Raw genomic sequence first — 8,873 nt, 5'->3', positions numbered from 1 at the left:
TTGTTATGATAATAAAGGTGAAGATACCAAACATCACCAGTATGTACAAATAAGCAAATTTGAATTCTTCTTCCTGGAGTGTTTTATTCAAAGCTGCTGCCTGCTTTTGTTGAGCCAAATAATCTTTGTAAAACTCTATGAAAAACTTTTCAAATATGAGGGTTATATTCGACAGTTCTGAGCTATTAGTGTTAACAGCTTCCATTGCACCAGTCCTATTGAAAAAGAAATTAACAAGGAATTCGGATTAGTATTTCAACCCCTTTGCCTTTTTTTGGCTTTATTCACAGAAACATGAAAATTCACATGGAAAATATATTGCACATGGGGCACCATTCCTTTCCACTCATTTTCCCTCCTCACCTCACATACATTTTCTCTAATAAAAAAGGTCAATGGAGACGCTAATCAAGCTTGCTTTGTGACAACAGCGACTCTGCAGTGACCTGAACTGTTTTATACAACTGCAGAGGTGGCATGTATTTTTTCCCTATACTGTGGCAGGTGTCACCCAAATATTATATGAGCAGAAAACTAAAAAGGCCCAACTCTAACAGAAATGCCAGTAAACAATTTTAAACAAGGACAGTACTCAGTAAGATGCAAAGTCACTATAATCTAACCAGACCTTAGGACCGCTCTCTCATTTACAAGAGCCAAATGCTGGTGGTTTAACCTGTGGGTCGCCACATCTCAGGCAATTTTTTGTTTTATTCATTAATAGGATGAGGGCATCGCTGGCTAGGCACCATTTGTTACCCATCCCTAAATGCCCAAAGGGCAGTTCAGAGTCGACCACATTGCCATGGGTCTGGAGTTACATGGAGGCCAGACCAAGTAAGGATGGTAATTTCCTTCCCCAAAGGAAGGACATTAGAAAGGGGAGAGGTTGAGAAGGACAGAGCTTTGTGGTAACCTCTGCCTCAGGAATTGAGCCTACACTGTTGGCATTATGCTGCATTACAATCCAGCTGTTCAGCCAACTGAGCTACCATCATACCTATCTAATCCTAACCCATCCATTAGCTTTTTGCAATACTTCATTTCCAAAACACACTAATAAACAGGAGCAAAAATATTACCTCCACCACTGGAGGTGCTAGTTGACCCAAATATCAGAGTTGAGATGATGAGTAATAATTTTAACACGAGTTCTTTGCAATCATCTGGATTGGAGTGGCAACAGTAAACAACAACAACACAGAAACCTCTTTAACCAGTGACAGTTTACATGTAGATGTCAATAACAGATAGATACCTTAAAAGGCAAACTGGATAATTACCTGAGGAAGAAAAGAATAGGGGAGTATGTTCATGGATTTAGATGAAGAAAGCTGGCAGGATGCTCATGTGGTGCGTAATCATGATAATGGAACTGTTGGACTAAATGACTCTCAGTCCTGCAAGTACTGTGATTATTAGATAACCAAATTCTGCAGTACCTCTGAAAAGGCTATTTGACTTAAGGAAAAATGTGCAATGCCAAGTAAGGGAAAAGGCCACATAAATTATTCTTTCAAAATATCTGCAGGGGCACATGGGGCTGAACGGATTCCTTCTACACTGTATAAAGCTGTCAGAACAGAAGCTCTCATCTGAAATCCAAGTATATCATTGCTTACCTCTGTCCAAAAGACAGTCTTGTGGTGATGTGGACCTTGGTACAATCTCCCACAGCTTGTCAGAATGATTCCTCTGACAAAATACAGTGCATGGACCATCGTTATAAAATATAAGTGATGTGCATGAAAACAATCCCTGTTATATATAGCAGTGCAGTCTCCAGGATTGATTAAACAGGTGCAGTTTCCCATCAGTTGCCCAATTTGAGATATTTCCAAACATAGCCATAACATTAACCAATGGAGCATTGTGAATTTGATCAGAATATTTGGAGTGGGAACTCCAGCTAATTGAACTCATTCCCATCACAGGAAGAAGAGACAGGCAAGAAGGGGTAAGATTAGGGAACCTTGGATGACGAGAGCGGTGGAGCTTCTAGTGAAAAGGAAGAAGGTAGCTTACATAAGGTGGAGGAAGCTAGGGCCAAGTTCAGCTAGAGGATTACATGCAGGCAAGGAAGGAGCTCAAAAATGGTCTGAGGAGAGCCAGGAGGGGGCACGAGAAAGGCTTGGCAGAAGGAATCCGGGAAAACACAAAGGCATTTTACACTTACGTGAGGAATAAGAGAATGGTCAAAGAAAGAGTAGGGCCGATCAGGGATAGCATAGGGAACTTGTGTGTGGAGCCTGAGGAGGTAGGGGAAGCCCTAAATGAGTTTTTTGCTTCTGTCTTTACGAAAGAAACGAACTTTGTAGTGAATGAAACCTTTGAAGAGCAGGTGTGCATGCTGGAATGGATAGAGATAGACGAAGCTGATGTGCTGAAAATTTTGTCAAACATTAAGATTGACAAGTCGCCAGGCCCGGATCAGATTTGTCCTCGGCTGCTTTGGGAAGCGAGAAATGCAATTGCTTCGCCACTTGCGAAGATCTTTGCATCCTCGCTCTCCACTGGAGTCGTACCTGAGGACTGGAGAGAGGCAAATGTAATTCCTCTCTTCAAGAAAGGAAATAGGGAAATCCCCGGCAATTATAGACCGGTAAGTCTCACGTCTGTCGTCTGCAAGGTGTTAGAAAGGATTCTGAGGGATAAGATTTATGACCATCTGGAAGAGCATGGCTTGATCAAATACAGTCAACACGGCTTTGTGAGGGGTAGGTCATGCCTTACAAACCTTATCGAGTTTTTTGAGGATGTGACTAGAAAGGTTGATGCGGGTCGAGCTGTGGATGTGGTGTATATGGACTTCAGTAAGGCATTTGATAAGGTTCCCCATGGTAGGCTCATTCAGAAGGTCAGGAGGAATGGGATACAGGGGAACTTAGCTGCTTGGATACAGAATTGGCTGGCCAACAGAAGACAGCGAGTGGTTGTAGAAGGAAAATATTCTGCCTGGAAGTCAGTGGTGAGTGGAGTTCCACAGGGCTCTGTCCTTGGGCCTCTACTGTTTGTAATTTTTATTAATGACTTGGATGAGGGGATTGAAGGATGGGTCAGCAAGTTTGCAGACGACACAAAGGTCGGAGGTGTCGTTGACAGTGTAGAGGGCTGTTGTAGGCTGCAGCGGGACATTGACAGGATGCAGAGATGGGCTGAAAGGTGGCAGATGGAGTTCAACCTGGATAAATGCGAGGTGATGCATTTTGGAAGGTCGAATTTGAAAGCTGAGTACAGGATTAAGGATAGGATTCTTGGCAGCGTGGAGGAACAGAGGGATCTTGGTGTGCAGATACGTAGATCCCTTAAAGTGGCCACCCAAGTGGACAGGGTTGTTAAGAAAGCATATGGTGTTTTGGCTTTCATTAACAGGGGGATTGAGTTTAAGAGTCGTGAGATCTTGTTGCAGCTCTATAAAACTTTGGTTAGACCGCACTTGGAATACTGCGTCCAGTTCTGGGCGCCCTATTATAGGAAAGATGTGGATGCTTTGGAGAGGGTTCAGAGGAGGTTTACCAGGATGCTGCCTGGACTGGAGGGCTTATCTTATGAAGAGAGGTTGACTGAGCTCGGTCTCTTTTCATTGGAAAAAAGGAGGAGGAGAGGGGACCTAATTGAGGTATACAAGATAATGAGAGGCATAGATAGAGTTGATAGCCAGAGACTATTTCCCAGGGCAGAAATGGCTAGCACGAGGGGTCATAGTTTTAAGCTGGTTGGTGGAAAGTATAGAGGGGATGTCAGAGGCAGGTTCTTTACGCAGAGAGTTGAGAGAGCATGGAATGCGTTGCCAGCAGCAGTTGTGGAAGCAAGGTCATTGGGGTCATTTAAGAGACTGCTGGACATGCATATGGTCACAGAAATTTGAGGGTGCATACATGAGGATCAATGGTCGGCACAACATTGTGGGCTATGTTCTATGTTCTATGTTCTATGTTCTATGTTCTATGTTCTATGTTCTATGTTCTATGTTCTATGTTCTATGTTCTATGTTCTATGTTCTATGTTCTATGTTCTATGTTCTATGTTCTATGTTCTATGTTCTATGTATGCAGTTGCCAGGCCTCTGACTGAGATCATTGTAGCTAAGGAGCCTCCCAGTTGTGTAACTCAGCACCACACTGTACGAGGGTTACTCACAGAATCGCTGAGAAAGACCACTCACGTTTCTTTAGCAGCCACCTCTGTCCTCTGTGCTGTCCTCCTGGTGTTTCAGGTAGGATGGTTTAAGTACTAAACCAAAAGCATTTTTCCACTGATGTTTGCTCCCTGCATTTGAAAAGCTTCACCTATACTGAACAAGTAGAATGAAACATTTAAGACCAACAGCCAACGCCAGGCTTCCTCAATGAGAAAGGTGTTTGTCAAATAAAATCTGTACAAGGGCCAGGGCAGGGAGAATTTGTGCTCTTCCAAATGAAGGCTAGTGGACTGTGTATTCTATTCGGTGATGACCATGACCTGCAGGAGCACTCTTTCCTCCGAGTTAAAAGATTATAGGTTAAAACCCAAAGTGATAAACATGAGCATCTAAAGCGAGAATATCACTTCAGTGCAGTCTGGACAGACTGCTAAATTCTTTGCGTTAACAGACAAGATGTTAAATTGAGGCTCCAGTTTTTCACTAAAGTAAGTATAGACAATGTCATGTCACTGTTCATAGAACAGTGGAGGGATACTCTCCTGGCAAGTACCTACAGTCAACTATCACCACGAATAATATTGGACGTTTACTTCTTGTGTTTGTGTAGCACTGAAATATAAGTTGCAGACCACTTTATTCTACATTAGAACAACAACTCCACTTCATAGGCTGTGAATTGTTATGGAAGTCCTGATATTGTGAAAGATGCTTTATCAGCATTTTTATAGCATTCCAGTCAAAGTATACCAGATATCCTGTTTGTGCTGTAAAATTCTACAATACTATGTTAGTTTTTTTATATATCATGTATCCATCATTAAGACAAGTATAATTAAGAGCACAAAATAGCCAGTAAGAAATTAAAGCATAAGTGACAACTCAATTCGCTGTGCTTTACCGCAAGGGTTCAGAGTGAGATATAACCCGCTGACTTTATTTGAACATCCTTGATCTAGACATTTCCAAAGCCTTAAATGGATTTATTATTTTTATCTAAAGTACCTTTTTCTTCCATAGTAAAATAATAAAGCTGCATAACAGCTGGAGGTTATATAGTGACTGTACAATATGGTACAACATGCTGTTTACTCAGCAGTTTTAGTAATAGCTTAACACTCAGATTACAGGCACAATGCTTTTACAGTTTCATGCTTTAATTGTCAAATTCAAAAAGCAATTCTCAGAGGAATTAAATAATAACCATGAAATTGACAAGGAAAGTGAATGCCATAGACACAGATCTTTTACATGAAAAGAAAGGTGTGTAGATCTGACAATTAAATCAAGAAAATAAGTGATATTCACTCATTACTGAAGTAGGTACCTACCATGAAGACCTGGAAGCTGAAAATCTGAAGCAATATCAAATTTGTTGTCGTATATAAGCAAACTGTTCCAGCAAGTAACCTTGAAACCTGAATGAGAGGGAGTGATAAACTCATTTATAAACAGATCAAAAATCACTTACTGCATTATAAGCATATCTTAGCTATACCTAATCAGCTGCCAACTGTTTAATCAAATATTACGCAAGTTATAATGAACAAATATACCAACTTGTTTTCTCCTGAGCCATGGAGAACAGAGGACTAGACTCATCTTTGTCTTCTATCCTGGGTGAGCGGACCTCTCACTTCGACCTCAGTACAACTTCATAAGGAGGGGCGAAGGGTCAGCCAGGGTTCCTGGTTCTGATTGTTATTCCGATACAGTACATATCCTAGAATCACAGTGCTCCCTACAAAATGATGGATTACTTACCCAGCATGCCTGTGCTAGCTCTTATATAGAGACAACAAGTTTTACAGCATGGAAACAGACTTTGGTCCAATTCATCCACACCAACAAGTTATCCTAAAATTAATCCAGCCTCATTTGCCAGCATTTGGTCCATATCCCTCTAAACTTGTCACATATTCAAGTATCTATCCAGATGCTGTAATTGTATCTGCCTCCACCACTACTCCTAGCAGGTCATTCCATACATGCAGAACCCTCTGCATGAAAACTTTGCCCTTTATAAATCTTCCCCCTCTCACCTTAACCCTATGCCTGCTAGTTTTGAACTCCCCTACCCTGGGGAAAAGGCTTTGACTATATACCCTAACAATGCCCCTCAAGATTTTATAAACTTCTATAAAAGGTCATCCCATAACCTCCGATGCTCCAGAAAAAAAAACAATCCCAGCCTATTCAGCCTCTCCCTATAGCTCAAACCCTCTATTCTGACAACATCCTCAAATCTTTTCTGCATCCTTTCAATTTTAACATCTTTTCTGTAGCAAGGAGACCAAAAGTGAAGGCATTACTCAAAGTAGCCTAACCAATATCTTGTATAGCCACAATACAAGATTCCAACTTCTGTAATCAATGCACTGACCAACAAAAGGCAAATGTACCAAACACTATCTTTGCTGCACTATCTACTTGTGACTTCACCTTCACTCCAAGGTCTTTGTTCAGATTTCCTTCACTAAAGAACATTAATGGGTTCTTCAACAATCAATAACATTAGTGTACTCACTATTACTGAAATGTGCTGTCAATGTCCGGTATTCTTAAGCATTTAGGTTATAATCCAGCTCATCATGAAGCCATGTCTCTAATACCTTCTAGACTGTCTGCAAACACCACACATTCTCCCCATGGCTGCGTGGTTTCTTCTGGGTGCTCCAGTTTCCTCTCAGTCCAAAGATGCATGGGTAGATGGATTGGCTATGCTAAATTGCCCATGGTGTTCACCAATATTTAAGTTGCTGGGTTACACATGGGAAATGCAGGGGTAGGGGAGTGGGCCTGGGTCGGATGCTCTTCAGAGGGGCAGTGTGAACTTGTCAGGCTGAATAAAGACATGTTTCCACACTGTAGGGATTCTATGATTCTTTGATCATATCTATTCCTTTCTGTTTACACTCAGTTCATCTTACTTGTTTCAAATACCACATAAGTTTAGATACAGAGTCTTTCTATTTTCCCCCTTTATTCTCTTCATAAATTCTAATTTTATCTGTTAGTCGACTCAAATTCATTGTCTCCATACCTTTGTATCCTGGTCTTTTATCTTGGATTCTTAGATCAATACCTTCTTCTTTATCTTTGACTCTATTCTTTAAATTTACCACATCTTCCCAAATTTGATCCTTTGCTTCCACAACATAGTTGCATATCCCCTCAACTGCCAACATATGCAGTCAGTAGGAACATCAGCCCTAACATCATTTGAGTGGGGACTATCCTATTGGTTCAGATCCCATTGTCCCCCAGCACTGTTGTCACTGCTACATTGGCTAAAATTCACTTCTCCCCATGTTGTCTTTGGTCTCCTGTCATCAGATCACTGAACATAAATTCTGCTTACATAACAGTTTGGCAGTATAGTTTGCTATTCTTTCTAGGAGATTGGTTAAGTGAAAAGTTCAGAATTTTTTTTTAAGTTGCCATTACCTGTGACTTGTGATCACATCACAAAATATGCTGCATGAAAGTACATTCAAAATCACACACCAAAAGCTGAAGGATGAAACCCCTCTTCATGTATGTGGCCACCTTTTCCAAAGATGGAAGATTAAAGCCATCCACACCATTCTATTGTCGAGCTCCTACTCCTGAAGCACAGCCCTGAGGAAACACTCACAGTCAGTCTGCGAGATACACATACACTTTCATGAAGATTTGGCCCGAACTGACATGTCTTTATAGCTGATTTGTTACATGCAAAAGAAAAGAATTTTGAACAGAATAATTAATAATATAATTTGGTATTTTCTACTTGTCTCATTTTTGACACTATGGAGCCATCTGGAGTACAGACAAAAGTCATTGCCTACAGTTTACAACTGTAGTCCTGAACAAACCCAACCAGCTTGTTTTCTTTCTGTAGTCTAGTGAACAGTAGAGTTTGCAGCACAAGAGGATAAAAACTATAACAAAATAAATTTCAAACTTAATCTTCTAGCTTGGATTTTTGACATTAGCATAGGCTATGATTGAAGGTAAAGATGAACATTAATCTAAAATTTGAGGAGATGAGAGCACAACAGTAATGCAATAGTGAGAGAAAAACTAACCACCACCCCTTGACATTCAATGGCATTACCATCACTGAGCCCTTAGCTATCATCATCCTGGGAAATACTTTTGATCAGAAATCAGACCAGCCATGGGTACAAGAGGCAGATAATTCTGTAGCAAGTAGCTCCCCAACTGCCATCAACAGGGCAAAAGTCAGAAGTGTGATGGAGTAGTCTCCACTACCTGGATAGTTGCCACTTCAACAACACACAAGAAGCGTCATACCAACCAGGACAAATCAGGCAATCCATCAGCTTCAACATTCACTCCCTTCACAGTGACAGCAGTGTGTACTGAATAAAAGATGCACTACAGCAGCTCATCAAGGCTCCTTTGACAGCAACTTACAAGCCCACAACTTCAGTCACTGAGAAGAACAACAACAGACAATGGGAATACCACCATTACAAGTTCTGCCCTAAGCCACTCACCATCTTGAGCTGGTGTGATATCATCTTTCCTTCAGTGTTGCTGAATCAAAATCATGGAACACACTTCTCAACAGTATTGCGGGACTATTATGCAACACATGAACTGCAGGTTAACTAGCAATCAGCAACAAATGTCAGGCAGCGATGCACACACTTCATGAATATATAAGAAGAAATCCAGAAACTCACAATTAGCTGTGGTCATAATTCCACTATAGCAGCAGGTG

The 8,873-nt window shown here is 41.1% G+C and overlaps 1 long non-coding RNA gene across 1 annotated transcript; it reads right to left on the bottom strand.

Annotated features, from left to right (window-relative positions):
- Positions 1-1,621: 1,621 nt before the first annotated feature.
- On the bottom strand, positions 1,622-5,576 carry LOC125456826 (uncharacterized). The gene is made up of 3 exons (XR_007248521.1): positions 5,473-5,576; positions 4,166-4,294; positions 1,622-1,695 (listed from the first exon to the last, which is right to left on the bottom strand). It is a non-coding gene; the product is annotated as an uncharacterized LOC125456826 (long non-coding RNA).
- Positions 5,577-8,873: the final 3,297 nt, after the last annotated feature.

This window comes from Stegostoma tigrinum, chromosome 12, assembly GCF_030684315.1.
Source record: "Stegostoma tigrinum isolate sSteTig4 chromosome 12, sSteTig4.hap1, whole genome shotgun sequence".
In the NCBI taxonomy this organism is placed as follows: domain Eukaryota; kingdom Metazoa; phylum Chordata; class Chondrichthyes; order Orectolobiformes; family Stegostomatidae; genus Stegostoma; species Stegostoma tigrinum.
The sequence above is the reverse complement of the archived record's forward strand: the minus strand, read 5'-3'. Positions and strand labels throughout refer to the sequence as shown.